This window comes from Anomaloglossus baeobatrachus, chromosome 7 (genome assembly GCF_048569485.1).
Source record: "Anomaloglossus baeobatrachus isolate aAnoBae1 chromosome 7, aAnoBae1.hap1, whole genome shotgun sequence".
NCBI lineage: Eukaryota > Metazoa > Chordata > Amphibia > Anura > Aromobatidae > Anomaloglossus > Anomaloglossus baeobatrachus.
This window is the reverse complement of record NC_134359.1, coordinates 198,720,227-198,747,728: the sequence shown is the minus strand read 5'-3', so window position 1 is coordinate 198,747,728 and position 27,502 is coordinate 198,720,227. Positions and strand designations below refer to the sequence as shown.

Here is a 27,502-nt window from a genome sequence, read left to right as displayed (position 1 = left end):
CTATCGGTCAGTAGGAAAAGAGGTGCTGTGGCTTAGTTGGTTAAAGCGCCTGTCTAGTAAACAGGAGATCCTGAGTTCGAATCTCAGCAGTGCCTTCTTTTCATAGTCTCGGTATAGAAGTTTCGATTTTTAAAGGGCACCTTTCATAGTGAGAGACTAATGTCAAATTTGTCTTTCTCACATCTCTGAGATAGTTGAATGAAGGAATTATAAATATGTGCTGTCTAAGTGCTCAGAAGGAAGAAGATGTCATGCGATGTAGGATGGCATCAAGCATGCCAAATAAAAACAGTGGTTTTGTTTTGCCAGATTGAAATGCTTCCATCTCTCCCTGCTAGAAAAGTGTGATAGCTGTCTTCTTGAACAGTGAAAGGGTAAGAGAACAACAAGAACAAAGATGGAAGTCAAAACCATGCATAAACAGCTCAATCCATAGAATGTATTGTTAATGCATCACCTGAACTTCACAGCCAACTTCTCTGCCCAAAAACGTAGAAACCAGACCATAAGATCTGAAGAGCATTTTGATGAGTCTTTGCTTTTTCACTGAAGGTTTTAAGTTGGCCTCTAACGGAGTGGGCCTTATCTCTTCTCCTTCATTGTCTGGTGTCTGGAGTTGGACTAATGCAAACCTTACCAGCCATAAACCAATGCTCAATCTGGCAAAGGAAAACCCACCGTTTTCATTTGGCATGCCTGATGCCATCCTACATCGGATGACGTCTTCTCTTTTTTATGCACTTAGACAGCACAGATTTATGATTCCTTCATTGCACTATCTCAGAGATTTGAGAAGGTCAAATATCCACCGCCTGGGTTGAAAATGGAACTAAGCCTTTCGACACGGAAGAAGGAGATTAAACCGACGAGGATGGGATTCGAACCCATGCATGCAGAGCACAATGGATTAGCAGTCCATCGCCTTAACCACTCGGCCACCTCGTCTACATGAGAAACCTGAAATCAGGTGTTCTGATCTGATGAGGATTTTGACTAGTCTGTGCAATTGAGCTAAAGATTGTGTATCGGCCTCTGGCAAAATGGACCTTATCACATCTCCTACACTGGATAATGTCAAGAGTTAGACTAGCTCAAACCATATCAGAAATGAGCTAATGCTCAGGGTTTTAATAACAGTATTTTTACTAAAGATTGAATGTCGTGTCTGTATTGAAGCCCTGAAAATTGGTTTATCCCAGATAGCATTTGCATTAGTTTGTCTCTAGACATCAGATGACACTGAAGAAGATCAGAAAAGTCCACTCTACCAGAAGCTGCTTTACTATCGGTCAGTAGGAAAAGAGGTGCTGTGGCTTAGTTGGTTAAAGCGGCTGTCTAGTAAACAGGAGATCCTGAGTTCGAATCTCAGCAGTGCCTTCTTTTCATAGTCTCGGTATAGAAGTTTCGATTTTTAAAGGGCACCTTTCATAGTGAGAGACTAATGTCAAATTTGTCTTTCTCACATCTCTGAGATAGTTGAATGAAGGAATTATAAATATGTGCTGTCTAAGTGCTCAGAAGGAAGAAGATGTCATGCGATGTAGGATGGCATCAAGCATGCCAAATAAAAACAGTGGTTTTGTTTTGCCAGATTGAAATGCTTCCATCTCTCCCTGCTAGAAAAGTGTGATAGCTGTCTTCTTGAACAGTGAAAGGGTAAGAGAACAACAAGAACAAAGATGGAAGTCAAAACCATGCATAAACAGCTCAATCCATAGAATGTATTGTTAATGCATCACCTGAACTTCACAGCCAACTTCTCTGCCCAAAAACGTAGAAACCAGACCATAAGATCTGAAGAGCATTTTGATGAGTCTTTGCTTTTTCACTGAAGGTTTTAAGTTGGCCTCTAACGGAGTGGGCCTTATCTCTTCTCCTTCATTGTCTGGTGTCTGGAGTTGGACTAATGCAAACCTTACCAGCCATAAACCAATGCTCAATCTGGCAAAGGAGGTTTTCATTTGGCATGCCTGATGCCATCCTACATCGGATGACGTCTTCTCTTTTTTATGCACTTAGACAGCACAGATTTATGATTCCTTCATTGCACTATCTCAGAGATTTGAGAAGGTCAAATATCCACCGCCTGGGTTGAAAATGGAACTAAGCCTTTCAACACGGATGAAGGAGATTAAACCGACGAGGATGGGATTCGAACCCATGCATGCAGAGCACAATGGATTAGCAGTCCATCGCCTTAACCACTCGGCCACCTCGTCTACATGAGAAACCTGAAATCAGGTGATATGATCTGATGAGGATTTTGACTAGTCTGTGCAATTGAGCTAAAGATTGTGTATCGGCCTCTGGCAAAATGGACCTTATCACATCTCCTACACTGGATAATGTCAAGAGTTAGACTAGCTCAAACCATATCAGAAATGAGCTAATGCTCAGGGTTTTAATAACAGTATTTTTACTAAAGATTGAATGTCGTGTCTGTATTGAAGCCCTGAAAATTGGTTTATCCCAGATAGCATTTGCATTAGTTTGTCTCTAGACATCAGATGACACTGAAGAAGATCAGAAAAGTCCACTCTACCAGAAGCTGCTTTACTATCGGTCAGTAGGAAAAGAGGTGCTGTGGCTTAGTTGGTTAAAGCGGCTGTCTAGTAAACAGGAGATCCTGAGTTCGAATCTCAGCAGTGCCTTCTTTTCATAGTCTCGGTATAGAAGTTTCGATTTTTAAAGGGCACCTTTCATAGTGAGAGACTAATGTCAAATTTGTCTTTCTCACATCTCTGAGATAGTTGAATGAAGGAATTATAAATATGTGCTGTCTAAGTGCTCAGAAGGAAGAAGATGTCATGCGATGTAGGATGGCATCAAGCATGCCAAATAAAAACAGTGGTTTTGTTTTGCCAGATTGAAATGCTTCCATCTCTCCCTGCTAGAAAAGTGTGATAGCTGTCTTCTTGAACAGTGAAAGGGTAAGAGAACAACAAGAACAAAGATGGAAGTCAAAACCATGCATAAACAGCTCAATCCATAGAATGTATTGTTAATGCATCACCTGAACTTCACAGCCAACTTCTCTGCCCAAAAACGTAGAAACCAGACCATAAGATCTGAAGAGCATTTTGATGAGTCTTTGCTTTTTCACTGAAGGTTTTAAGTTGGCCTCTAACGGAGTGGGCCTTATCTCTTCTCCTTCATTGTCTGGTGTCTGGAGTTGGACTAATGCAAACCTTACCAGCCATAAACCAATGCTCAATCTGGCAAAGGAGGTTTTCATTTGGCATGCCTGATGCCATCCTACATCGGATGACGTCTTCTCTTTTTTATGCACTTAGACAGCACAGATTTATGATTCCTTCATTGCACTATCTCAGAGATTTGAGAAGGTCAAATATCCACCGCCTGGGTTGAAAATGGAACTAAGCCTTTCAACACGGATGAAGGAGATTAAACCTACGAGGATGGGATTCGAACCCATGCATGCAGAGCACAATGAATTAGCAGTCCATCGCCTTAACCACTCGGCCACCTCGTCTACATGAGAAACCTGAAATCAGGTGATATGATCTGATGAGGATTTTGACTAGTCTGTGCAATTGAGCTAAAGATTGTGTATCGGCCTCTGGCAAAATGGACCTTATCACATCTCCTACACTGGATAATGTCAAGAGTTAGACTAGCTCAAACCATATCAGAAATGAGCTAATGCTCAGGGTTTTAATAACAGTATTTTTACTAAAGATTGAATGTCGTGTCTGTATTGAAGCCCTGAAAATTGGTTTATCCCAGATAGCATTTGCATTAGTTTGTCTCCAGACATCAGATGACACTGAAGAAGATCAGAAAAGTCCACTCTACCAGAAGCTGCTTTACTATCGGTCAGTAGGAAAAGAGGTGCTGTGGCTTAGTTGGTTAAAGCGCCTGTCTAGTAAACAGGAGATCCTGAGTTCGAATCTCAGCAGTGCCTTCTTTTCATAGTCTCGGTATAGAAGTTTCGATTTTTAAAGGGCACCTTTCATAGTGAGAGACTAATGTCAAATTTGTCTTTCTCACATCTCTGAGATAGTTGAATGAAGGAATTATAAATATGTGCTGTCTAAGTGCTCAGAAGGAAGAAGATGTCATGCGATGTAGGATGGCATCAAGCATGCCAAATAAAAACAGTGGTTTTGTTTTGCCAGATTGAAATGCTTCCATCTCTCCCTGCTAGAAAAGTGTGATAGCTGTCTTCTTGAACAGTGAAAGGGTAAGAGAACAACAAGAACAAAGATGGAAGTCAAAACCATGCATAAACAGCTCAATCCATAGAATGTATTGTTAATGCATCACCTGAACTTCACAGCCAACTTCTCTGCCCAAAAACGTAGAAACCAGACCATAAGATCTGAAGAGCATTTTGATGAGTCTTTGCTTTTTCACTGAAGGTTTTAAGTTGGCCTCTAACGGAGTGGGCCTTATCTCTTCTCCTTCATTGTCTGGTGTCTGGAGTTGGACTAATGCAAACCTTACCAGCCATAAACCAATGCTCAATCTGGCAAAGGAAAACCCACCGTTTTCATTTGGCATGCCTGATGCCATCCTACATCGGATGACGTCTTCTCTTTTTTATGCACTTAGACAGCACAGATTTATGATTCCTTCATTGCACTATCTCAGAGATTTGAGAAGGTCAAATATCCACCGCCTGGGTTGAAAATGGAACTAAGCCTTTCGACACGGAAGAAGGAGATTAAACCGACGAGGATGGGATTCGAACCCATGCATGCAGAGCACAATGGATTAGCAGTCCATCGCCTTAACCACTCGGCCACCTCGTCTACATGAGAAACCTGAAATCAGGTGTTCTGATCTGATGAGGATTTTGACTAGTCTGTGCAATTGAGCTAAAGATTGTGTATCGGCCTCTGGCAAAATGGACCTTATCACATCTCCTACACTGGATAATGTCAAGAGTTAGACTAGCTCAAACCATATCAGAAATGAGCTAATGCTCAGGGTTTTAATAACAGTATTTTTACTAAAGATTGAATGTCGTGTCTGTATTGAAGCCCTGAAAATTGGTTTATCCCAGATAGCATTTGCATTAGTTTGTCTCTAGACATCAGATGACACTGAAGAAGATCAGAAAAGTCCACTCTACCAGAAGCTGCTTTACTATCGGTCAGTAGGAAAAGAGGTGCTGTGGCTTAGTTGGTTAAAGCGGCTGTCTAGTAAACAGGAGATCCTGAGTTCGAATCTCAGCAGTGCCTTCTTTTCATAGTCTCGGTATAGAAGTTTCGATTTTTAAAGGGCACCTTTCATAGTGAGAGACTAATGTCAAATTTGTCTTTCTCACATCTCTGAGATAGTTGAATGAAGGAATTATAAATATGTGCTGTCTAAGTGCTCAGAAGGAAGAAGATGTCATGCGATGTAGGATGGCATCAAGCATGCCAAATAAAAACAGTGGTTTTGTTTTGCCAGATTGAAATGCTTCCATCTCTCCCTGCTAGAAAAGTGTGATAGCTGTCTTCTTGAACAGTGAAAGGGTAAGAGAACAACAAGAACAAAGATGGAAGTCAAAACCATGCATAAACAGCTCAATCCATAGAATGTATTGTTAATGCATCACCTGAACTTCACAGCCAACTTCTCTGCCCAAAAACGTAGAAACCAGACCATAAGATCTGAAGAGCATTTTGATGAGTCTTTGCTTTTTCACTGAAGGTTTTAAGTTGGCCTCTAACGGAGTGGGCCTTATCTCTTCTCCTTCATTGTCTGGTGTCTGGAGTTGGACTAATGCAAACCTTACCAGCCATAAACCAATGCTCAATCTGGCAAAGGAGGTTTTCATTTGGCATGCCTGATGCCATCCTACATCGGATGACGTCTTCTCTTTTTTATGCACTTAGACAGCACAGATTTATGATTCCTTCATTGCACTATCTCAGAGATTTGAGAAGGTCAAATATCCACCGCCTGGGTTGAAAATGGAACTAAGCCTTTCAACACGGATGAAGGAGATTAAACCGACGAGGATGGGATTCGAACCCATGCATGCAGAGCACAATGGATTAGCAGTCCATCGCCTTAACCACTCGGCCACCTCGTCTACATGAGAAACCTGAAATCAGGTGATATGATCTGATGAGGATTTTGACTAGTCTGTGCAATTGAGCTAAAGATTGTGTATCGGCCTCTGGCAAAATGGACCTTATCACATCTCCTACACTGGATAATGTCAAGAGTTAGACTAGCTCAAACCATATCAGAAATGAGCTAATGCTCAGGGTTTTAATAACAGTATTTTTACTAAAGATTGAATGTCGTGTCTGTATTGAAGCCCTGAAAATTGGTTTATCCCAGATAGCATTTGCATTAGTTTGTCTCTAGACATCAGATGACACTGAAGAAGATCAGAAAAGTCCACTCTACCAGAAGCTGCTTTACTATCGGTCAGTAGGAAAAGAGGTGCTGTGGCTTAGTTGGTTAAAGCGGCTGTCTAGTAAACAGGAGATCCTGAGTTCGAATCTCAGCAGTGCCTTCTTTTCATAGTCTCGGTATAGAAGTTTCGATTTTTAAAGGGCACCTTTCATAGTGAGAGACTAATGTCAAATTTGTCTTTCTCACATCTCTGAGATAGTTGAATGAAGGAATTATAAATATGTGCTGTCTAAGTGCTCAGAAGGAAGAAGATGTCATGCGATGTAGGATGGCATCAAGCATGCCAAATAAAAACAGTGGTTTTGTTTTGCCAGATTGAAATGCTTCCATCTCTCCCTGCTAGAAAAGTGTGATAGCTGTCTTCTTGAACAGTGAAAGGGTAAGAGAACAACAAGAACAAAGATGGAAGTCAAAACCATGCATAAACAGCTCAATCCATAGAATGTATTGTTAATGCATCACCTGAACTTCACAGCCAACTTCTCTGCCCAAAAACGTAGAAACCAGACCATAAGATCTGAAGAGCATTTTGATGAGTCTTTGCTTTTTCACTGAAGGTTTTAAGTTGGCCTCTAACGGAGTGGGCCTTATCTCTTCTCCTTCATTGTCTGGTGTCTGGAGTTGGACTAATGCAAACCTTACCAGCCATAAACCAATGCTCAATCTGGCAAAGGAGGTTTTCATTTGGCATGCCTGATGCCATCCTACATCGGATGACGTCTTCTCTTTTTTATGCACTTAGACAGCACAGATTTATGATTCCTTCATTGCACTATCTCAGAGATTTGAGAAGGTCAAATATCCACCGCCTGGGTTGAAAATGGAACTAAGCCTTTCAACACGGATGAAGGAGATTAAACCGACGAGGATGGGATTCGAACCCATGCATGCAGAGCACAATGGATTAGCAGTCCATCGCCTTAACCACTCGGCCACCTCGTCTACATGAGAAACCTGAAATCAGGTGATATGATCTGATGAGGATTTTGACTAGTCTGTGCAATTGAGCTAAAGATTGTGTATCGGCCTCTGGCAAAATGGACCTTATCACATCTCCTACACTGGATAATGTCAAGAGTTAGACTAGCTCAAACCATATCAGAAATGAGCTAATGCTCAGGGTTTTAATAACAGTATTTTTACTAAAGATTGAATGTCGTGTCTGTATTGAAGCCCTGAAAATTGGTTTATCCCAGATAGCATTTGCATTAGTTTGTCTCTAGACATCAGATGACACTGAAGAAGATCAGAAAAGTCCACTCTACCAGAAGCTGCTTTACTATCGGTCAGTAGGAAAAGAGGTGCTGTGGCTTAGTTGGTTAAAGCGGCTGTCTAGTAAACAGGAGATCCTGAGTTCGAATCTCAGCAGTGCCTTCTTTTCATAGTCTCGGTATAGAAGTTTCGATTTTTAAAGGGCACCTTTCATAGTGAGAGACTAATGTCAAATTTGTCTTTCTCACATCTCTGAGATAGTTGAATGAAGGAATTATAAATATGTGCTGTCTAAGTGCTCAGAAGGAAGAAGATGTCATGCGATGTAGGATGGCATCAAGCATGCCAAATAAAAACAGTGGTTTTGTTTTGCCAGATTGAAATGCTTCCATCTCTCCCTGCTAGAAAAGTGTGATAGCTGTCTTCTTGAACAGTGAAAGGGTAAGAGAACAACAAGAACAAAGATGGAAGTCAAAACCATGCATAAACAGCTCAATCCATAGAATGTATTGTTAATGCATCACCTGAACTTCACAGCCAACTTCTCTGCCCAAAAACGTAGAAACCAGACCATAAGATCTGAAGAGCATTTTGATGAGTCTTTGCTTTTTCACTGAAGGTTTTAAGTTGGCCTCTAACGGAGTGGGCCTTATCTCTTCTCCTTCATTGTCTGGTGTCTGGAGTTGGACTAATGCAAACCTTACCAGCCATAAACCAATGCTCAATCTGGCAAAGGAGGTTTTCATTTGGCATGCCTGATGCCATCCTACATCGGATGACGTCTTCTCTTTTTTATGCACTTAGACAGCACAGATTTATGATTCCTTCATTGCACTATCTCAGAGATTTGAGAAGGTCAAATATCCACCGCCTGGGTTGAAAATGGAACTAAGCCTTTCAACACGGATGAAGGAGATTAAACCTACGAGGATGGGATTCGAACCCATGCATGCAGAGCACAATGAATTAGCAGTCCATCGCCTTAACCACTCGGCCACCTCGTCTACATGAGAAACCTGAAATCAGGTGATATGATCTGATGAGGATTTTGACTAGTCTGTGCAATTGAGCTAAAGATTGTGTATCGGCCTCTGGCAAAATGGACCTTATCACATCTCCTACACTGGATAATGTCAAGAGTTAGACTAGCTCAAACCATATCAGAAATGAGCTAATGCTCAGGGTTTTAATAACAGTATTTTTACTAAAGATTGAATGTCGTGTCTGTATTGAAGCCCTGAAAATTGGTTTATCCCAGATAGCATTTGCATTAGTTTGTCTCCAGACATCAGATGACACTGAAGAAGATCAGAAAAGTCCACTCTACCAGAAGCTGCTTTACTATCGGTCAGTAGGAAAAGAGGTGCTGTGGCTTAGTTGGTTAAAGCGCCTGTCTAGTAAACAGGAGATCCTGAGTTCGAATCTCAGCAGTGCCTTCTTTTCATAGTCTCGGTATAGAAGTTTCGATTTTTAAAGGGCACCTTTCATAGTGAGAGACTAATGTCAAATTTGTCTTTCTCACATCTCTGAGATAGTTGAATGAAGGAATTATAAATATGTGCTGTCTAAGTGCTCAGAAGGAAGAAGATGTCATGCGATGTAGGATGGCATCAAGCATGCCAAATAAAAACAGTGGTTTTGTTTTGCCAGATTGAAATGCTTCCATCTCTCCCTGCTAGAAAAGTGTGATAGCTGTCTTCTTGAACAGTGAAAGGGTAAGAGAACAACAAGAACAAAGATGGAAGTCAAAACCATGCATAAACAGCTCAATCCATAGAATGTATTGTTAATGCATCACCTGAACTTCACAGCCAACTTCTCTGCCCAAAAACGTAGAAACCAGACCATAAGATCTGAAGAGCATTTTGATGAGTCTTTGCTTTTTCACTGAAGGTTTTAAGTTGGCCTCTAACGGAGTGGGCCTTATCTCTTCTCCTTCATTGTCTGGTGTCTGGAGTTGGACTAATGCAAACCTTACCAGCCATAAACCAATGCTCAATCTGGCAAAGGAAAACCCACCGTTTTCATTTGGCATGCCTGATGCCATCCTACATCGGATGACGTCTTCTCTTTTTTATGCACTTAGACAGCACAGATTTATGATTCCTTCATTGCACTATCTCAGAGATTTGAGAAGGTCAAATATCCACCGCCTGGGTTGAAAATGGAACTAAGCCTTTCGACACGGAAGAAGGAGATTAAACCGACGAGGATGGGATTCGAACCCATGCATGCAGAGCACAATGGATTAGCAGTCCATCGCCTTAACCACTCGGCCACCTCGTCTACATGAGAAACCTGAAATCAGGTGTTCTGATCTGATGAGGATTTTGACTAGTCTGTGCAATTGAGCTAAAGATTGTGTATCGGCCTCTGGCAAAATGGACCTTATCACATCTCCTACACTGGATAATGTCAAGAGTTAGACTAGCTCAAACCATATCAGAAATGAGCTAATGCTCAGGGTTTTAATAACAGTATTTTTACTAAAGATTGAATGTCGTGTCTGTATTGAAGCCCTGAAAATTGGTTTATCCCAGATAGCATTTGCATTAGTTTGTCTCTAGACATCAGATGACACTGAAGAAGATCAGAAAAGTCCACTCTACCAGAAGCTGCTTTACTATCGGTCAGTAGGAAAAGAGGTGCTGTGGCTTAGTTGGTTAAAGCGCCTGTCTAGTAAACAGGAGATCCTGAGTTCGAATCTCAGCAGTGCCTTCTTTTCATAGTCTCGGTATAGAAGTTTCGATTTTTAAAGGGCACCTTTCATAGTGAGAGACTAATGTCAAATTTGTCTTTCTCACATCTCTGAGATAGTTGAATGAAGGAATTATAAATATGTGCTGTCTAAGTGCTCAGAAGGAAGAAGATGTCATGCGATGTAGGATGGCATCAAGCATGCCAAATAAAAACAGTGGTTTTGTTTTGCCAGATTGAAATGCTTCCATCTCTCCCTGCTAGAAAAGTGTGATAGCTGTCTTCTTGAACAGTGAAAGGGTAAGAGAACAACAAGAACAAAGATGGAAGTCAAAACCATGCATAAACAGCTCAATCCATAGAATGTATTGTTAATGCATCACCTGAACTTCACAGCCAACTTCTCTGCCCAAAAACGTAGAAACCAGACCATAAGATCTGAAGAGCATTTTGATGAGTCTTTGCTTTTTCACTGAAGGTTTTAAGTTGGCCTCTAACGGAGTGGGCCTTATCTCTTCTCCTTCATTGTCTGGTGTCTGGAGTTGGACTAATGCAAACCTTACCAGCCATAAACCAATGCTCAATCTGGCAAAGGAAAACCCACCGTTTTCATTTGGCATGCCTGATGCCATCCTACATCGGATGACGTCTTCTCTTTTTTATGCACTTAGACAGCACAGATTTATGATTCCTTCATTGCACTATCTCAGAGATTTGAGAAGGTCAAATATCCACCGCCTGGGTTGAAAATGGAACTAAGCCTTTCGACACGGAAGAAGGAGATTAAACCGACGAGGATGGGATTCGAACCCATGCATGCAGAGCACAATGGATTAGCAGTCCATCGCCTTAACCACTCGGCCACCTCGTCTACATGAGAAACCTGAAATCAGGTGTTCTGATCTGATGAGGATTTTGACTAGTCTGTGCAATTGAGCTAAAGATTGTGTATCGGCCTCTGGCAAAATGGACCTTATCACATCTCCTACACTGGATAATGTCAAGAGTTAGACTAGCTCAAACCATATCAGAAATGAGCTAATGCTCAGGGTTTTAATAACAGTATTTTTACTAAAGATTGAATGTCGTGTCTGTATTGAAGCCCTGAAAATTGGTTTATCCCAGATAGCATTTGCATTAGTTTGTCTCTAGACATCAGATGACACTGAAGAAGATCAGAAAAGTCCACTCTACCAGAAGCTGCTTTACTATCGGTCAGTAGGAAAAGAGGTGCTGTGGCTTAGTTGGTTAAAGCGCCTGTCTAGTAAACAGGAGATCCTGAGTTCGAATCTCAGCAGTGCCTTCTTTTCATAGTCTCGGTATAGAAGTTTCGATTTTTAAAGGGCACCTTTCATAGTGAGAGACTAATGTCAAATTTGTCTTTCTCACATCTCTGAGATAGTTGAATGAAGGAATTATAAATATGTGCTGTCTAAGTGCTCAGAAGGAAGAAGATGTCATGCGATGTAGGATGGCATCAAGCATGCCAAATAAAAACAGTGGTTTTGTTTTGCCAGATTGAAATGCTTCCATCTCTCCCTGCTAGAAAAGTGTGATAGCTGTCTTCTTGAACAGTGAAAGGGTAAGAGAACAACAAGAACAAAGATGGAAGTCAAAACCATGCATAAACAGCTCAATCCATAGAATGTATTGTTAATGCATCACCTGAACTTCACAGCCAACTTCTCTGCCCAAAAACGTAGAAACCAGACCATAAGATCTGAAGAGCATTTTGATGAGTCTTTGCTTTTTCACTGAAGGTTTTAAGTTGGCCTCTAACGGAGTGGGCCTTATCTCTTCTCCTTCATTGTCTGGTGTCTGGAGTTGGACTAATGCAAACCTTACCAGCCATAAACCAATGCTCAATCTGGCAAAGGAAAACCCACCGTTTTCATTTGGCATGCCTGATGCCATCCTACATCGGATGACGTCTTCTCTTTTTTATGCACTTAGACAGCACAGATTTATGATTCCTTCATTGCACTATCTCAGAGATTTGAGAAGGTCAAATATCCACCGCCTGGGTTGAAAATGGAACTAAGCCTTTCGACACGGAAGAAGGAGATTAAACCGACGAGGATGGGATTCGAACCCATGCATGCAGAGCACAATGGATTAGCAGTCCATCGCCTTAACCACTCGGCCACCTCGTCTACATGAGAAACCTGAAATCAGGTGTTCTGATCTGATGAGGATTTTGACTAGTCTGTGCAATTGAGCTAAAGATTGTGTATCGGCCTCTGGCAAAATGGACCTTATCACATCTCCTACACTGGATAATGTCAAGAGTTAGACTAGCTCAAACCATATCAGAAATGAGCTAATGCTCAGGGTTTTAATAACAGTATTTTTACTAAAGATTGAATGTCGTGTCTGTATTGAAGCCCTGAAAATTGGTTTATCCCAGATAGCATTTGCATTAGTTTGTCTCTAGACATCAGATGACACTGAAGAAGATCAGAAAAGTCCACTCTACCAGAAGCTGCTTTACTATCGGTCAGTAGGAAAAGAGGTGCTGTGGCTTAGTTGGTTAAAGCGCCTGTCTAGTAAACAGGAGATCCTGAGTTCGAATCTCAGCAGTGCCTTCTTTTCATAGTCTCGGTATAGAAGTTTCGATTTTTAAAGGGCACCTTTCATAGTGAGAGACTAATGTCAAATTTGTCTTTCTCACATCTCTGAGATAGTTGAATGAAGGAATTATAAATATGTGCTGTCTAAGTGCTCAGAAGGAAGAAGATGTCATGCGATGTAGGATGGCATCAAGCATGCCAAATAAAAACAGTGGTTTTGTTTTGCCAGATTGAAATGCTTCCATCTCTCCCTGCTAGAAAAGTGTGATAGCTGTCTTCTTGAACAGTGAAAGGGTAAGAGAACAACAAGAACAAAGATGGAAGTCAAAACCATGCATAAACAGCTCAATCCATAGAATGTATTGTTAATGCATCACCTGAACTTCACAGCCAACTTCTCTGCCCAAAAACGTAGAAACCAGACCATAAGATCTGAAGAGCATTTTGATGAGTCTTTGCTTTTTCACTGAAGGTTTTAAGTTGGCCTCTAACGGAGTGGGCCTTATCTCTTCTCCTTCATTGTCTGGTGTCTGGAGTTGGACTAATGCAAACCTTACCAGCCATAAACCAATGCTCAATCTGGCAAAGGAAAACCCACCGTTTTCATTTGGCATGCCTGATGCCATCCTACATCGGATGACGTCTTCTCTTTTTTATGCACTTAGACAGCACAGATTTATGATTCCTTCATTGCACTATCTCAGAGATTTGAGAAGGTCAAATATCCACCGCCTGGGTTGAAAATGGAACTAAGCCTTTCAACACGGAAGAAGGAGATTAAACCGACGAGGATGGGATTCGAACCCATGCATGCAGAGCACAATGGATTAGCAGTCCATCGCCTTAACCACTCAGCCACCTCGTCTACATGAGAAACCTGAAATCAGGTGATATGATCTGATGAGGATTTTGACTAGTCTGTGCAATTGAGCTAAAGATTGTGTATCGGCCTCTGGCAAAATGGACCTTATCACATCTCCTACACTGGATAATGTCAAGAGTTAGACTAGCTCAAACCATATCAGAAATGAGCTAATGCTCAGGGTTTTAATAACAGTATTTTTACTAAAGATTGAATGTCGTGTCTGTATTGAAGCCCTGAAAATTGGTTTATCCCAGATAGCATTTGCATTAGTTTGTCTATAGACATCAGATGACACTGAAGAAGATCAGAAAAGGCCACTCTACCAGAAGCTGCTTTACTATCGGTCAGTAGGAAAAGAGGTGCTGTGGCTTAGTTGGTTAAAGCGGCTGTCTAGTAAACAGGAGATCCTGAGTTCGAATCTCAGCAGTGCCTTCTTTTCATAGTCTCGGTATAGAAGTTTCGATTTTTAAAGGGCACCTTTCATAGTGAGAGACTAATGTCAAATTTGTCTTTCTCACATCTCTGAGATAGTTGAATGAAGGAATTATAAATATGTGCTGTCTAAGTGCTCAGAAGGAAGAAGATGTCATGCGATGTAGGATGGCATCAAGCATGCCAAATAAAAACAGTGGTTTTGTTTTGCCAGATTGAAATGCTTCCATCTCTCCCTGCTAGAAAAGTGTGATAGCTGTCTTCTTGAACAGTGAAAGGGTAAGAGAACAACAAGAACAAAGATGGAAGTCAAAACCATGCATAAACAGCTCAATCCATAGAATGTATTGTTAATGCATCACCTGAACTTCACAGCCAACTTCTCTGCCCAAAAACGTAGAAACCAGACCATAAGATCTGAAGAGCATTTTGATGAGTCTTTGCTTTTTCACTGAAGGTTTTAAGTTGGCCTCTAACGGAGTGGGCCTTATCTCTTCTCCTTCATTGTCTGGTGTCTGGAGTTGGACTAATGCAAACCTTACCAGCCATAAACCAATGCTCAATCTGGCAAAGGAAAACCCACCGTTTTCATTTGGCATGCCTGATGCCATCCTACATCGGATGACGTCTTCTCTTTTTTATGCACTTAGACAGCACAGATTTATGATTCCTTCATTGCACTATCTCAGAGATTTGAGAAGGTCAAATATCCACCGCCTGGGTTGAAAATGGAACTAAGCCTTTCGACACGGAAGAAGGAGATTAAACCGACGAGGATGGGATTCGAACCCATGCATGCAGAGCACAATGGATTAGCAGTCCATCGCCTTAACCACTCGGCCACCTCGTCTACATGAGAAACCTGAAATCAGGTGTTCTGATCTGATGAGGATTTTGACTAGTCTGTGCAATTGAGCTAAAGATTGTGTATCGGCCTCTGGCAAAATGGACCTTATCACATCTCCTACACTGGATAATGTCAAGAGTTAGACTAGCTCAAACCATATCAGAAATGAGCTAATGCTCAGGGTTTTAATAACAGTATTTTTACTAAAGATTGAATGTCGTGTCTGTATTGAAGCCCTGAAAATTGGTTTATCCCAGATAGCATTTGCATTAGTTTGTCTCTAGACATCAGATGACACTGAAGAAGATCAGAAAAGTCCACTCTACCAGAAGCTGCTTTACTATCGGTCAGTAGGAAAAGAGGTGCTGTGGCTTAGTTGGTTAAAGCGCCTGTCTAGTAAACAGGAGATCCTGAGTTCGAATCTCAGCAGTGCCTTCTTTTCATAGTCTCGGTATAGAAGTTTCGATTTTTAAAGGGCACCTTTCATAGTGAGAGACTAATGTCAAATTTGTCTTTCTCACATCTCTGAGATAGTTGAATGAAGGAATTATAAATATGTGCTGTCTAAGTGCTCAGAAGGAAGAAGATGTCATGCGATGTAGGATGGCATCAAGCATGCCAAATAAAAACAGTGGTTTTGTTTTGCCAGATTGAAATGCTTCCATCTCTCCCTGCTAGAAAAGTGTGATAGCTGTCTTCTTGAACAGTGAAAGGGTAAGAGAACAACAAGAACAAAGATGGAAGTCAAAACCATGCATAAACAGCTCAATCCATAGAATGTATTGTTAATGCATCACCTGAACTTCACAGCCAACTTCTCTGCCCAAAAACGTAGAAACCAGACCATAAGATCTGAAGAGCATTTTGATGAGTCTTTGCTTTTTCACTGAAGGTTTTAAGTTGGCCTCTAACGGAGTGGGCCTTATCTCTTCTCCTTCATTGTCTGGTGTCTGGAGTTGGACTAATGCAAACCTTACCAGCCATAAACCAATGCTCAATCTGGCAAAGGAAAACCCACCGTTTTCATTTGGCATGCCTGATGCCATCCTACATCGGATGACGTCTTCTCTTTTTTATGCACTTAGACAGCACAGATTTATGATTCCTTCATTGCACTATCTCAGAGATTTGAGAAGGTCAAATATCCACCGCCTGGGTTGAAAATGGAACTAAGCCTTTCAACACGGAAGAAGGAGATTAAACCGACGAGGATGGGATTCGAACCCATGCATGCAGAGCACAATGGATTAGCAGTCCATCGCCTTAACCACTCGGCCACCTCGTCTACATGAGAAACCTGAAATCAGGTGATATGATCTGATGAGGATTTTGACTAGTCTGTGCAATTGAGCTAAAGATTGTGTATCGGCCTCTGGCAAAATGGACCTTATCACATCTCCTACACTGGATAATGTCAAGAGTTAGACTAGCTCAAACCATATCAGAAATGAGCTAATGCTCAGGGTTTTAATAACAGTATTTTTACTAAAGATTGAATGTCGTGTCTGTATTGAAGCCCTGAAAATTGGTTTATCCCAGATAGCATTTGCATTAGTTTGTCTATAGACATCAGATGACACTGAAGAAGATCAGAAAAGGCCACTCTACCAGAAGCTGCTTTACTATCGGTCAGTAGGAAAAGAGGTGCTGTGGCTTAGTTGGTTAAAGCGGCTGTCTAGTAAACAGGAGATCCTGAGTTCGAATCTCAGCAGTGCCTTCTTTTCATAGTCTCGGTATAGAAGTTTCGATTTTTAAAGGGCACCTTTCATAGTGAGAGACTAATGTCAAATTTGTCTTTCTCACATCTCTGAGATAGTTGAATGAAGGAATTATAAATATGTGCTGTCTAAGTGCTCAGAAGGAAGAAGATGTCATGCGATGTAGGATGGCATCAAGCATGCCAAATAAAAACAGTGGTTTTGTTTTGCCAGATTGAAATGCTTCCATCTCTCCCTGCTAGAAAAGTGTGATAGCTGTCTTCTTGAACAGTGAAAGGGTAAGAGAACAACAAGAACAAAGATGGAAGTCAAAACCATGCATAAACAGCTCAATCCATAGAATGTATTGTTAATGCATCACCTGAACTTCACAGCCAACTTCTCTGCCCAAAAACGTAGAAACCAGACCATAAGATCTGAAGAGCATTTTGATGAGTCTTTGCTTTTTCACTGAAGGTTTTAAGTTGGCCTCTAACGGAGTGGGCCTTATCTCTTCTCCTTCATTGTCTGGTGTCTGGAGTTGGACTAATGCAAACCTTACCAGCCATAAACCAATGCTCAATCTGGCAAAGGAGGTTTTCATTTGGCATGCCTGATGCCATCCTACATCGGATGACGTCTTCTCTTTTTTATGCACTTAGACAGCACAGATTTATGATTCCTTCATTGCACTATCTCAGAGATTTGAGAAGGTCAAATATCCACCGCCTGGGTTGAAAATGGAACTAAGCCTTTCAACACGGATGAAGGAGATTAAACCTACGAGGATGGGATTCGAACCCATGCATGCAGAGCACAATGAATTAGCAGTCCATCGCCTTAACCACTCGGCCACCTCGTCTACATGAGAAACCTGAAATCAGGTGATATGATCTGATGAGGATTTTGACTAGTCTGTGCAATTGAGCTAAAGATTGTGTATCGGCCTCTGGCAAAATGGACCTTATCACATCTCCTACACTGGATAATGTCAAGAGTTAGACTAGCTCAAACCATATCAGAAATGAGCTAATGCTCAGGGTTTTAATAACAGTATTTTTACTAAAGATTGAATGTCGTGTCTGTATTGAAGCCCTGAAAATTGGTTTATCCCAGATAGCATTTGCATTAGTTTGTCTCTAGACATCAGATGACACTGAAGAAGATCAGAAAAGTCCACTCTACCAGAAGCTGCTTTACTATCGGTCAGTAGGAAAAGAGGTGCTGTGGCTTAGTTGGTTAAAGCGCCTGTCTAGTAAACAGGAGATCCTGAGTTCGAATCTCAGCAGTGCCTTCTTTTCATAGTCTCGGTATAGAAGTTTCGATTTTTAAAGGGCACCTTTCATAGTGAGAGACTAATGTCAAATTTGTCTTTCTCACATCTCTGAGATAGTTGAATGAAGGAATTATAAATATGTGCTGTCTAAGTGCTCAGAAGGAAGAAGATGTCATGCGATGTAGGATGGCATCAAGCATGCCAAATAAAAACAGTGGTTTTGTTTTGCCAGATTGAAATGCTTCCATCTCTCCCTGCTAGAAAAGTGTGATAGCTGTCTTCTTGAACAGTGAAAGGGTAAGAGAACAACAAGAACAAAGATGGAAGTCAAAACCATGCATAAACAGCTCAATCCATAGAATGTATTGTTAATGCATCACCTGAACTTCACAGCCAACTTCTCTGCCCAAAAACGTAGAAACCAGACCATAAGATCTGAAGAGCATTTTGATGAGTCTTTGCTTTTTCACTGAAGGTTTTAAGTTGGCCTCTAACGGAGTGGGCCTTATCTCTTCTCCTTCATTGTCTGGTGTCTGGAGTTGGACTAATGCAAACCTTACCAGCCATAAACCAATGCTCAATCTGGCAAAGGAAAACCCACCGTTTTCATTTGGCATGCCTGATGCCATCCTACATCGGATGACGTCTTCTCTTTTTTATGCACTTAGACAGCACAGATTTATGATTCCTTCATTGCACTATCTCAGAGATTTGAGAAGGTCAAATATCCACCGCCTGGGTTGAAAATGGAACTAAGCCTTTCAACACGGAAGAAGGAGATTAAACCGACGAGGATGGGATTCGAACCCATGCATGCAGAGCACAATGGATTAGCAGTCCATCGCCTTAACCACTCGGCCACCTCGTCTACATGAGAAACCTGAAATCAGGTGATATGATCTGATGAGGATTTTGACTAGTCTGTGCAATTGAGCTAAAGATTGTGTATCGGCCTCTGGCAAAATGGACCTTATCACATCTCCTACACTGGATAATGTCAAGAGTTAGACTAGCTCAAACCATATCAGAAATGAGCTAATGCTCAGGGTTTTAATAACAGTATTTTTACTAAAGATTGAATGTCGTGTCTGTATTGAAGCCCTGAAAATTGGTTTATCCCAGATAGCATTTGCATTAGTTTGTCTATAGACATCAGATGACACTGAAGAAGATCAGAAAAGGCCACTCTACCAGAAGCTGCTTTACTATCGGTCAGTAGGAAAAGAGGTGCTGTGGCTTAGTTGGTTAAAGCGGCTGTCTAGTAAACAGGAGATCCTGAGTTCGAATCTCAGCAGTGCCTTCTTTTCATAGTCTCGGTATAGAAGTTTCGATTTTTAAAGGGCACCTTTCATAGTGAGAGACTAATGTCAAATTTGTCTTTCTCACATCTCTGAGATAGTTGAATGAAGGAATTATAAATATGTGCTGTCTAAGTGCTCAGAAGGAAGAAGATGTCATGCGATGTAGGATGGCATCAAGCATGCCAAATAAAAACAGTGGTTTTGTTTTGCCAGATTGAAATGCTTCCATCTCTCCCTGCTAGAAAAGTGTGATAGCTGTCTTCTTGAACAGTGAAAGGGTAAGAGAACAACAAGAACAAAGATGGAAGTCAAAACCATGCATAAACAGCTCAATCCATAGAATGTATTGTTAATGCATCACCTGAACTTCACAGCCAACTTCTCTGCCCAAAAACGTAGAAACCAGACCATAAGATCTGAAGAGCATTTTGATGAGTCTTTGCTTTTTCACTGAAGGTTTTAAGTTGGCCTCTAACGGAGTGGGCCTTATCTCTTCTCCTTCATTGTCTGGTGTCTGGAGTTGGACTAATGCAAACCTTACCAGCCATAAACCAATGCTCAATCTGGCAAAGGAGGTTTTCATTTGGCATGCCTGATGCCATCCTACATCGGATGACGTCTTCTCTTTTTTATGCACTTAGACAGCACAGATTTATGATTCCTTCATTGCACTATCTCAGAGATTTGAGAAGGTCAAATATCCACCGCCTGGGTTGAAAATGGAACTAAGCCTTTCAACACGGATGAAGGAGATTAAACCTACGAGGATGGGATTCGAACCCATGCATGCAGAGCACAATGAATTAGCAGTCCATCGCCTTAACCACTCGGCCACCTCGTCTACATGAGAAACCTGAAATCAGGTGATATGATCTGATGAGGATTTTGACTAGTCTGTGCAATTGAGCTAAAGATTGTGTATCGGCCTCTGGCAAAATGGACCTTATCACATCTCCTACACTGGATAATGTCAAGAGTTAGACTAGCTCAAACCATATCAGAAATGAGCTAATGCTCAGGGTTTTAATAACAGTATTTTTACTAAAGATTGAATGTCGTGTCTGTATTGAAGCCCTGAAAATTGGTTTATCCCAGATAGCATTTGCATTAGTTTGTCTCTAGACATCAGATGACACTGAAGAAGATCAGAAAAGTCCACTCTACCAGAAGCTGCTTTACTATCGGTCAGTAGGAAAAGAGGTGCTGTGGCTTAGTTGGTTAAAGCGCCTGTCTAGTAAACAGGAGATCCTGAGTTCGAATCTCAGCAGTGCCTTCTTTTCATAGTCTCGGTATAGAAGTTTCGATTTTTAAAGGGCACCTTTCATAGTGAGAGACTAATGTCAAATTTGTCTTTCTCACATCTCTGAGATAGTTGAATGAAGGAATTATAAATATGTGCTGTCTAAGTGCTCAGAAGGAAGAAGATGTCATGCGATGTAGGATGGCATCAAGCATGCCAAATAAAAACAGTGGTTTTGTTTTGCCAGATTGAAATGCTTCCATCTCTCCCTGCTAGAAAAGTGTGATAGCTGTCTTCTTGAACAGTGAAAGGGTAAGAGAACAACAAGAACAAAGATGGAAGTCAAAACCATGCATAAACAGCTCAATCCATAGAATGTATTGTTAATGCATCACCTGAACTTCACAGCCAACTTCTCTGCCCAAAAACGTAGAAACCAGACCATAAGATCTGAAGAGCATTTTGATGAGTCTTTGCTTTTTCACTGAAGGTTTTAAGTTGGCCTCTAACGGAGTGGGCCTTATCTCTTCTCCTTCATTGTCTGGTGTCTGGAGTTGGACTAATGCAAACCTTACCAGCCATAAACCAATGCTCAATCTGGCAAAGGAAAACCCACCGTTTTCATTTGGCATGCCTGATGCCATCCTACATCGGATGACGTCTTCTCTTTTTTATGCACTTAGACAGCACAGATTTATGATTCCTTCATTGCACTATCTCAGAGATTTGAGAAGGTCAAATATCCACCGCCTGGGTTGAAAATGGAACTAAGCCTTTCAACACGGAAGAAGGAGATTAAACCGACGAGGATGGGATTCGAACCCATGCATGCAGAGCACAATGGATTAGCAGTCCATCGCCTTAACCACTCGGCCACCTCGTCTACATGAGAAACCTGAAATCAGGTGATATGATCTGATGAGGATTTTGACTAGTCTGTGCAATTGAGCTAAAGATTGTGTATCGGCCTCTGGCAAAATGGACCTTATCACATCTCCTACACTGGATAATGTCAAGAGTTAGACTAGCTCAAACCATATCAGAAATGAGCTAATGCTCAGGGTTTTAATAACAGTATTTTTACTAAAGATTGAATGTCGTGTCTGTATTGAAGCCCTGAAAATTGGTTTATCCCAGATAGCATTTGCATTAGTTTGTCTATAGACATCAGATGACACTGAAGAAGATCAGAAAAGGCCACTCTACCAGAAGCTGCTTTACTATCGGTCAGTAGGAAAAGAGGTGCTGTGGCTTAGTTGGTTAAAGCGGCTGTCTAGTAAACAGGAGATCCTGAGTTCGAATCTCAGCAGTGCCTTCTTTTCATAGTCTCGGTATAGAAGTTTCGATTTTTAAAGGGCACCTTTCATAGTGAGAGACTAATGTCAAATTTGTCTTTCTCACATCTCTGAGATAGTTGAATGAAGGAATTATAAATATGTGCTGTCTAAGTGCTCAGAAGGAAGAAGATGTCATGCGATGTAGGATGGCATCAAGCATGCCAAATAAAAACAGTGGTTTTGTTTTGCCAGATTGAAATGCTTCCATCTCTCCCTGCTAGAAAAGTGTGATAGCTGTCTTCTTGAACAGTGAAAGGGTAAGAGAACAACAAGAACAAAGATGGAAGTCAAAACCATGCATAAACAGCTCAATCCATAGAATGTATTGTTAATGCATCACCTGAACTTCACAGCCAACTTCTCTGCCCAAAAACGTAGAAACCAGACCATAAGATCTGAAGAGCATTTTGATGAGTCTTTGCTTTTTCACTGAAGGTTTTAAGTTGGCCTCTAACGGAGTGGGCCTTATCTCTTCTCCTTCATTGTCTGGTGTCTGGAGTTGGACTAATGCAAACCTTACCAGCCATAAACCAATGCTCAATCTGGCAAAGGAGGTTTTCATTTGGCATGCCTGATGCCATCCTACATCGGATGACGTCTTCTCTTTTTTATGCACTTAGACAGCACAGATTTATGATTCCTTCATTGCACTATCTCAGAGATTTGAGAAGGTCAAATATCCACCGCCTGGGTTGAAAATGGAACTAAGCCTTTCAACACGGATGAAGGAGATTAAACCTACGAGGATGGGATTCGAACCCATGCATGCAGAGCACAATGAATTAGCAGTCCATCGCCTTAACCACTCGGCCACCTCGTCTACATGAGAAACCTGAAATCAGGTGATATGATCTGATGAGGATTTTGACTAGTCTGTGCAATTGAGCTAAAGATTGTGTATCGGCCTCTGGCAAAATGGACCTTATCACATCTCCTACACTGGATAATGTCAAGAGTTAGACTAGCTCAAACCATATCAGAAATGAGCTAATGCTCAGGGTTTTAATAACAGTATTTTTACTAAAGATTGAATGTCGTGTCTGTATTGAAGCCCTGAAAATTGGTTTATCCCAGATAGCATTTGCATTAGTTTGTCTCTAGACATCAGATGACACTGAAGAAGATCAGAAAAGTCCACTCTACCAGAAGCTGCTTTACTATCGGTCAGTAGGAAAAGAGGTGCTGTGGCTTAGTTGGTTAAAGCGCCTGTCTAGTAAACAGGAGATCCTGAGTTCGAATCTCAGCAGTGCCTTCTTTTCATAGTCTCGGTATAGAAGTTTCGATTTTTAAAGGGCACCTTTCATAGTGAGAGACTAATGTCAAATTTGTCTTTCTCACATCTCTGAGATAGTTGAATGAAGGAATTATAAATATGTGCTGTCTAAGTGCTCAGAAGGAAGAAGATGTCATGCGATGTAGGATGGCATCAAGCATGCCAAATAAAAACAGTGGTTTTGTTTTGCCAGATTGAAATGCTTCCATCTCTCCCTGCTAGAAAAGTGTGATAGCTGTCTTCTTGAACAGTGAAAGGGTAAGAGAACAACAAGAACAAAGATGGAAGTCAAAACCATGCATAAACAGCTCAATCCATAGAATGTATTGTTAATGCATCACCTGAACTTCACAGCCAACTTCTCTGCCCAAAAACGTAGAAACCAGACCATAAGATCTGAAGAGCATTTTGATGAGTCTTTGCTTTTTCACTGAAGGTTTTAAGTTGGCCTCTAACGGAGTGGGCCTTATCTCTTCTCCTTCATTGTCTGGTGTCTGGAGTTGGACTAATGCAAACCTTACCAGCCATAAACCAATGCTCAATCTGGCAAAGGAAAACCCACCGTTTTCATTTGGCATGCCTGATGCCATCCTACATCGGATGACGTCTTCTCTTTTTTATGCACTTAGACAGCACAGATTTATGATTCCTTCATTGCACTATCTCAGAGATTTGAGAAGGTCAAATATCCACCGCCTGGGTTGAAAATGGAACTAAGCCTTTCAACACGGAAGAAGGAGATTAAACCGACGAGGATGGGATTCGAACCCATGCATGCAGAGCACAATGGATTAGCAGTCCATCGCCTTAACCACTCGGCCACCTCGTCTACATGAGAAACCTGAAATCAGGTGATATGATCTGATGAGGATTTTGACTAGTCTGTGCAATTGAGCTAAAGATTGTGTATCGGCCTCTGGCAAAATGGACCTTATCACATCTCCTACACTGGATAATGTCAAGAGTTAGACTAGCTCAAACCATATCAGAAATGAGCTAATGCTCAGGGTTTTAATAACAGTATTTTTACTAAAGATTGAATGTCGTGTCTGTATTGAAGCCCTGAAAATTGGTTTATCCCAGATAGCATTTGCATTAGTTTGTCTATAGACATCAGATGACACTGAAGAAGATCAGAAAAGGCCACTCTACCAGAAGCTGCTTTACTATCGGTCAGTAGGAAAAGAGGTGCTGTGGCTTAGTTGGTTAAAGCGGCTGTCTAGTAAACAGGAGATCCTGAGTTCGAATCTCAGCAGTGCCTTCTTTTCATAGTCTCGGTATAGAAGTTTCGATTTTTAAAGGGCACCTTTCATAGTGAGAGACTAATGTCAAATTTGTCTTTCTCACATCTCTGAGATAGTTGAATGAAGGAATTATAAATATGTGCTGTCTAAGTGCTCAGAAGGAAGAAGATGTCATGCGATGTAGGATGGCATCAAGCATGCCAAATAAAAACAGTGGTTTTGTTTTGCCAGATTGAAATGCTTCCATCTCTCCCTGCTAGAAAAGTGTGATAGCTGTCTTCTTGAACAGTGAAAGGGTAAGAGAACAACAAGAACAAAGATGGAAGTCAAAACCATGCATAAACAGCTCAATCCATAGAATGTATTGTTAATGCATCACCTGAACTTCACAGCCAACTTCTCTGCCCAAAAACGTAGAAACCAGACCATAAGATCTGAAGAGCATTTTGATGAGTCTTTGCTTTTTCACTGAAGGTTTTAAGTTGGCCTCTAACGGAGTGGGCCTTATCTCTTCTCCTTCATTGTCTGGTGTCTGGAGTTGGACTAATGCAAACCTTACCAGCCATAAACCAATGCTCAATCTGGCAAAGGAGGTTTTCATTTGGCATGCCTGATGCCATCCTACATCGGATGACGTCTTCTCTTTTTTATGCACTTAGACAGCACAGATTTATGATTCCTTCATTGCACTATCTCAGAGATTTGAGAAGGTCAAATATCCACCGCCTGGGTTGAAAATGGAACTAAGCCTTTCAACACGGATGAAGGAGATTAAACCTACGAGGATGGGATTCGAACCCATGCATGCAGAGCACAATGAATTAGCAGTCCATCGCCTTAACCACTCGGCCACCTCGTCTACATGAGAAACCTGAAATCAGGTGATATGATCTGATGAGGATTTTGACTAGTCTGTGCAATTGAGCTAAAGATTGTGTATCGGCCTCTGGCAAAATGGACCTTATCACATCTCCTACACTGGATAATGTCAAGAGTTAGACTAGCTCAAACCATATCAGAAATGAGCTAATGCTCAGGGTTTTAATAACAGTATTTTTACTAAAGATTGAATGTCGTGTCTGTATTGAAGCCCTGAAAATTGGTTTATCCCAGATAGCATTTGCATTAGTTTGTCTCTAGACATCAGATGACACTGAAGAAGATCAGAAAAGTCCACTCTACCAGAAGCTGCTTTACTATCGGTCAGTAGGAAAAGAGGTGCTGTGGCTTAGTTGGTTAAAGCGCCTGTCTAGTAAACAGGAGATCCTGAGTTCGAATCTCAGCAGTGCCTTCTTTTCATAGTCTCGGTATAGAAGTTTCGATTTTTAAAGGGCACCTTTCATAGTGAGAGACTAATGTCAAATTTGTCTTTCTCACATCTCTGAGATAGTTGAATGAAGGAATTATAAATATGTGCTGTCTAAGTGCTCAGAAGGAAGAAGATGTCATGCGATGTAGGATGGCATCAAGCATGCCAAATAAAAACAGTGGTTTTGTTTTGCCAGATTGAAATGCTTCCATCTCTCCCTGCTAGAAAAGTGTGATAGCTGTCTTCTTGAACAGTGAAAGGGTAAGAGAACAACAAGAACAAAGATGGAAGTCAAAACCATGCATAAACAGCTCAATCCATAGAATGTATTGTTAATGCATCACCTGAACTTCACAGCCAACTTCTCTGCCCAAAAACGTAGAAACCAGACCATAAGATCTGAAGAGCATTTTGATGAGTCTTTGCTTTTTCACTGAAGGTTTTAAGTTGGCCTCTAACGGAGTGGGCCTTATCTCTTCTCCTTCATTGTCTGGTGTCTGGAGTTGGACTAATGCAAACCTTACCAGCCATAAACCAATGCTCAATCTGGCAAAGGAGGTTTTCATTTGGCATGCCTGATGCCATCCTACATCGGATGACGTCTTCTCTTTTTTATGCACTTAGACAGCACAGATTTATGATTCCTTCATTGCACTATCTCAGAGATTTGAGAAGGTCAAATATCCACCGCCTGGGTTGAAAATGGAACTAAGCCTTTCAACACGGATGAAGGAGATTAAACCTACGAGGATGGGATTCGAACCCATGCATGCAGAGCACAATGAATTAGCAGTCCATCGCCTTAACCACTCGGCCACCTCGTCTACATGAGAAACCTGAAATCAGGTGATATGATCTGATGAGGATTTTGACTAGTCTGTGCAATTGAGCTAAAGATTGTGTATCGGCCTCTGGCAAAATGGACCTTATCACATCTCCTACACTGGATAATGTCAAGAGTTAGACTAGCTCAAACCATATCAGAAATGAGCTAATGCTCAGGGTTTTAATAACAGTATTTTTACTAAAGATTGAATGTCGTGTCTGTATTGAAGCCCTGAAAATTGGTTTATCCCAGATAGCATTTGCATTAGTTTGTCTCTAGACATCAGATGACACTGAAGAAGATCAGAAAAGTCCACTCTACCAGAAGCTGCTTTACTATCGGTCAGTAGGAAAAGAGGTGCTGTGGCTTAGTTGGTTAAAGCGCCTGTCTAGTAAACAGGAGATCCTGAGTTCGAATCTCAGCAGTGCCTTCTTTTCATAGTCTCGGTATAGAAGTTTCGATTTTTAAAGGGCACCTTTCATAGTGAGAGACTAATGTCAAATTTGTCTTTCTCACATCTCTGAGATAGTTGAATGAAGGAATTATAAATATGTGCTGTCTAAGTGCTCAGAAGGAAGAAGATGTCATGCGATGTAGGATGGCATCAAGCATGCCAAATAAAAACAGTGGTTTTGTTTTGCCAGATTGAAATGCTTCCATCTCTCCCTGCTAGAAAAGTGTGATAGCTGTCTTCTTGAACAGTGAAAGGGTAAGAGAACAACAAGAACAAAGATGGAAGTCAAAACCATGCATAAACAGCTCAATCCATAGAATGTATTGTTAATGCATCACCTGAACTTCACAGCCAACTTCTCTGCCCAAAAACGTAGAAACCAGACCATAAGATCTGAAGAGCATTTTGATGAGTCTTTGCTTTTTCACTGAAGGTTTTAAGTTGGCCTCTAACGGAGTGGGCCTTATCTCTTCTCCTTCATTGTCTGGTGTCTGGAGTTGGACTAATGCAAACCTTACCAGCCATAAACCAATGCTCAATC

The 27,502-nt window shown here is 41.2% G+C and overlaps 25 non-coding genes across 25 annotated transcripts; 12 read left to right on the top strand and 13 right to left on the bottom strand.

The window, feature by feature from the left end:
* The first annotated feature begins 21 nt into the window (after positions 1-21).
* Positions 22-95, top strand: TRNAT-AGU (transfer RNA threonine (anticodon AGU)). Its single transcript has one exon. It is a non-coding gene; the product is annotated as a tRNA-Thr (tRNA).
* A 768-nt stretch (positions 96-863) lies between these two features.
* Positions 864-945, bottom strand: TRNAS-GCU (transfer RNA serine (anticodon GCU)). The gene has a single exon. It is a non-coding gene; the product is annotated as a tRNA-Ser (tRNA).
* A 1,192-nt stretch (positions 946-2,137) lies between these two features.
* On the bottom strand, positions 2,138-2,219 carry TRNAS-GCU (transfer RNA serine (anticodon GCU)). Its single transcript has one exon. It is a non-coding gene; the product is annotated as a tRNA-Ser (tRNA).
* Positions 2,220-3,851: 1,632 nt separating this feature from the next.
* TRNAT-AGU (transfer RNA threonine (anticodon AGU)) lies at positions 3,852-3,925 on the top strand. The gene has a single exon. It is a non-coding gene; the product is annotated as a tRNA-Thr (tRNA).
* A 768-nt stretch (positions 3,926-4,693) lies between these two features.
* Positions 4,694-4,775, bottom strand: TRNAS-GCU (transfer RNA serine (anticodon GCU)). Its single transcript has one exon. It is a non-coding gene; the product is annotated as a tRNA-Ser (tRNA).
* Positions 4,776-5,967: 1,192 nt separating this feature from the next.
* On the bottom strand, positions 5,968-6,049 carry TRNAS-GCU (transfer RNA serine (anticodon GCU)). Its single transcript has one exon. It is a non-coding gene; the product is annotated as a tRNA-Ser (tRNA).
* A 1,192-nt stretch (positions 6,050-7,241) lies between these two features.
* TRNAS-GCU (transfer RNA serine (anticodon GCU)) lies at positions 7,242-7,323 on the bottom strand. The gene has a single exon. It is a non-coding gene; the product is annotated as a tRNA-Ser (tRNA).
* Positions 7,324-8,955: 1,632 nt separating this feature from the next.
* On the top strand, positions 8,956-9,029 carry TRNAT-AGU (transfer RNA threonine (anticodon AGU)). The gene has a single exon. It is a non-coding gene; the product is annotated as a tRNA-Thr (tRNA).
* Positions 9,030-9,797: 768 nt separating this feature from the next.
* TRNAS-GCU (transfer RNA serine (anticodon GCU)) lies at positions 9,798-9,879 on the bottom strand. The gene has a single exon. It is a non-coding gene; the product is annotated as a tRNA-Ser (tRNA).
* Positions 9,880-10,237: 358 nt separating this feature from the next.
* On the top strand, positions 10,238-10,311 carry TRNAT-AGU (transfer RNA threonine (anticodon AGU)). The gene has a single exon. It is a non-coding gene; the product is annotated as a tRNA-Thr (tRNA).
* Positions 10,312-11,079: 768 nt separating this feature from the next.
* Positions 11,080-11,161, bottom strand: TRNAS-GCU (transfer RNA serine (anticodon GCU)). The gene has a single exon. It is a non-coding gene; the product is annotated as a tRNA-Ser (tRNA).
* Positions 11,162-11,519: 358 nt separating this feature from the next.
* On the top strand, positions 11,520-11,593 carry TRNAT-AGU (transfer RNA threonine (anticodon AGU)). Its single transcript has one exon. It is a non-coding gene; the product is annotated as a tRNA-Thr (tRNA).
* Positions 11,594-12,361: 768 nt separating this feature from the next.
* Positions 12,362-12,443, bottom strand: TRNAS-GCU (transfer RNA serine (anticodon GCU)). Its single transcript has one exon. It is a non-coding gene; the product is annotated as a tRNA-Ser (tRNA).
* Positions 12,444-12,801: 358 nt separating this feature from the next.
* Positions 12,802-12,875, top strand: TRNAT-AGU (transfer RNA threonine (anticodon AGU)). Its single transcript has one exon. It is a non-coding gene; the product is annotated as a tRNA-Thr (tRNA).
* A 2,050-nt stretch (positions 12,876-14,925) lies between these two features.
* TRNAS-GCU (transfer RNA serine (anticodon GCU)) lies at positions 14,926-15,007 on the bottom strand. The gene has a single exon. It is a non-coding gene; the product is annotated as a tRNA-Ser (tRNA).
* Positions 15,008-15,365: 358 nt separating this feature from the next.
* On the top strand, positions 15,366-15,439 carry TRNAT-AGU (transfer RNA threonine (anticodon AGU)). The gene has a single exon. It is a non-coding gene; the product is annotated as a tRNA-Thr (tRNA).
* A 768-nt stretch (positions 15,440-16,207) lies between these two features.
* TRNAS-GCU (transfer RNA serine (anticodon GCU)) lies at positions 16,208-16,289 on the bottom strand. The gene has a single exon. It is a non-coding gene; the product is annotated as a tRNA-Ser (tRNA).
* A 1,632-nt stretch (positions 16,290-17,921) lies between these two features.
* Positions 17,922-17,995, top strand: TRNAT-AGU (transfer RNA threonine (anticodon AGU)). The gene has a single exon. It is a non-coding gene; the product is annotated as a tRNA-Thr (tRNA).
* A 768-nt stretch (positions 17,996-18,763) lies between these two features.
* Positions 18,764-18,845, bottom strand: TRNAS-GCU (transfer RNA serine (anticodon GCU)). The gene has a single exon. It is a non-coding gene; the product is annotated as a tRNA-Ser (tRNA).
* A 1,632-nt stretch (positions 18,846-20,477) lies between these two features.
* TRNAT-AGU (transfer RNA threonine (anticodon AGU)) lies at positions 20,478-20,551 on the top strand. The gene has a single exon. It is a non-coding gene; the product is annotated as a tRNA-Thr (tRNA).
* Positions 20,552-21,319: 768 nt separating this feature from the next.
* TRNAS-GCU (transfer RNA serine (anticodon GCU)) lies at positions 21,320-21,401 on the bottom strand. Its single transcript has one exon. It is a non-coding gene; the product is annotated as a tRNA-Ser (tRNA).
* Positions 21,402-23,033: 1,632 nt separating this feature from the next.
* On the top strand, positions 23,034-23,107 carry TRNAT-AGU (transfer RNA threonine (anticodon AGU)). Its single transcript has one exon. It is a non-coding gene; the product is annotated as a tRNA-Thr (tRNA).
* Positions 23,108-23,875: 768 nt separating this feature from the next.
* Positions 23,876-23,957, bottom strand: TRNAS-GCU (transfer RNA serine (anticodon GCU)). Its single transcript has one exon. It is a non-coding gene; the product is annotated as a tRNA-Ser (tRNA).
* A 1,632-nt stretch (positions 23,958-25,589) lies between these two features.
* TRNAT-AGU (transfer RNA threonine (anticodon AGU)) lies at positions 25,590-25,663 on the top strand. Its single transcript has one exon. It is a non-coding gene; the product is annotated as a tRNA-Thr (tRNA).
* Positions 25,664-26,863: 1,200 nt separating this feature from the next.
* On the top strand, positions 26,864-26,937 carry TRNAT-AGU (transfer RNA threonine (anticodon AGU)). Its single transcript has one exon. It is a non-coding gene; the product is annotated as a tRNA-Thr (tRNA).
* Positions 26,938-27,502: the final 565 nt, after the last annotated feature.